Source organism: Echinops telfairi, unplaced genomic scaffold (genome assembly GCF_000313985.2).
Source record: "Echinops telfairi isolate 266 unplaced genomic scaffold, ASM31398v2 ScPeMD7_7424;HRSCAF=8462, whole genome shotgun sequence".
NCBI lineage: Eukaryota > Metazoa > Chordata > Mammalia > Afrosoricida > Tenrecidae > Echinops > Echinops telfairi.
The window spans coordinates 40925859-40928309 of record NW_022111324.1 but is presented as its reverse complement, the minus strand read 5'-3'; the positions used below and the strand labels follow the sequence as shown (position 1 = coordinate 40928309).

General features: G+C 39.5%; 1 protein-coding gene across 1 annotated transcript in view; it reads right to left on the bottom strand.

Moving 5' to 3' along the window:
- LOC123522586 (complement factor H-related protein 4-like) overlaps positions 1-2451 on the bottom strand; it is a 128887-nt gene that overhangs the window by 92156 nt on the left and 34280 nt on the right. The gene's annotated exons all lie outside the window — the stretch shown is intronic.

Genomic DNA, 2451 nt, shown 5'->3' with positions numbered 1-2451 from the left:
ATGTTATTTGAAATATATAAATATAAAGATTGCATTTCAGAATCATATTGCTCAATACTTACTAATTTCTTCTTTAGAGAAAAAAAGTCATGCAAACATTGTGATTGTTGCTACTGCTGTTAGGAGCTTTTGAGTTGGTTGCAACTCATGGACACAAAGCGGTTCTAAGCAAATCAGAAGGAAACATGGTCACCTTGCCTCGTCCAGGGCAATATAACAAGTAGCATTTCTATTGTCTTTGAACCCACTGTTGTGGCCACTCTGTCAACCCACCTCCTTGTGAGTCTCCCTCTTTTTCACTGACCTACTTCCCAAGCCGATTTCCTTTTCCAGGGACAGTTCTCTCCCAATCACATGCCCAAGGTGCATAAGGTAGTCTGGTCTATCTTGAATTCTGGCTGTATTTTTTCCAGGATTTGTTTATTCTTCTGGCAATCCATGGGACTTCCACTATTGTTCTCCGATGCATGAATTTAAATGCACCGATTCTTCTGCAGGCCTCCTTATTCATTAGGCATCTTTCACATGCTTATGAGCCAATTGAAAATGCCATGCCTTAGGTCACAATACCTGATTCCTCACAGTGACATCTTGCTCTTTCACTTTAAAGAGGTCTTAAGCAGCAGATTTGTTTAATGCAGTGCCCCCCCCATCTTCTTTTTGACTGATGCTTCCATGAGTGTTGGCTGTGAGCCCAAGCTAGAGGAGATCAGTGAAAACTTCAGTCTTTTCTCCATTTAACACAAGGTTAACAGTTGTGAGGATTTTTGACTTCTTTACTTCGAGTTGTAATCCACACTGAAGGCTGAAATCCTTGATCTTCACCTAGGGCTTCAAGGCCTCATCTCTTTCGGCAAGGAAGGTTCTGTCACCTGCTTCTCACAAGTTCATAGCCTTCTTGCAATCCTGATGTCGGGTTCTTCTTCACATAGTGCAGACTTTCATATTATTTGTTCAGAATGCTGGTTCACATCATGGACTATCACCCCTGTTGCACCCGTTCCTGGTTATAAAGCAGGCATTATTCCCTTGTGCTCTTGGAACCATGGCCTTTGGGGGCGGGTGGTGGGGTGGTGGTTGTACCGGTTCCACAGGAGCACAAAGACGTGTTCTGGAATTTTGATCCTTCCCAAATGCTATCCATTGTTTGTTATGAAGCACACAGTCGAATGCCTTTGCATAGTCCAGAAAACACAGATAAACATCTTTCTAATATTCTCTGCTTTCATCCAAGATCCATCTTGCTTTAACAACAAAGTGCCCTTTGTCTTAATCTCACCTGAATCCATCTTAAATCTCTGGCAACTCTTTGTGGATGTACTGCTGCAATCACTTTTGAATAATTTTCTGCAAAATTTTAATTGTATGTGACATTAATGGTATTCATGGAAAAATCCTGCTTTCTGTTAGGTGATCATTCTCTGGAATAGGCACAAATATGGGTCTATTCCAGTCAGTTGGCCTTGCACATTTCTTGGCATTAACTGGTGAATGCTTCCATCAACAAGTTGAAGCATTTCAGTTGGTATTCTGTCAATTCCTGGGGCCTGATTTTTGTTAATACCTTCAGTGCAGCATAGACTTCCCCTTCCAATATCATTGTTTCTTGATCATATGTTAATTCTTGAAAGGCTTGGACATTGACACATGCATTTAGATAGAGAAAATGTTATTGGGCCCTAAGACAATTTCAAAGTCTTGAAAATCACCAACAGTACCTTTTGGTTAGCCTTCTTTATTTTAAATAACCGTCCTTTGTTTCAAATATATGTTAAATATAAAATAATTGAGACTACCAATCATTATAAAGGCGGCAAACACAAATACTCCTATTTGCTGTCTGAAACCCAAATGCAATCTTGTTCTGATGTGTTGTTGGGTCCATGTGGAATCATAGTTGTCTCAGGAGACAGAGTCGAACTGCCCAACAGAATTCTCTTGGCTGCAATCTTTATGGAAGAATTCAGTCTGGGCTTCCTTCCATGTAGCCTTTGGGTGTGTTCGAACTCCAAACCATTTCAATTAGTGGCTGAGCCAGGATTCATTAACCCAGCTAAAGTCCCTGAATATGTTATCAACTTTTCTGTCTATCTTTGTTTTTTAAGCATTGATCAAATCTTGTAGTACTGTGTACATATATTTGTATGTGTGTGCTTAGATGATATTGGACTTGCCTCAGATTTTATGGCAATGCTATGATCACTACAAACTCAAATCAATTTTAATCTCTCCCGATAATTGGTTTGAATAATCAGGTGGGTGAGACATGTTATAGGAGATCACTATTTGAATTTTCCTGGCATATTTACCTATAGGGAGCTAAATGGGCTAATATTGAGGACTGGAAAATAATCGCATATATTTTGTCATTATCTAAATGTTTTTCAGGTAATAGTACTTTGAAGATGGAGACAACCACAGCTCTTATTTTGTCTGAACAAGAGTCTCAGA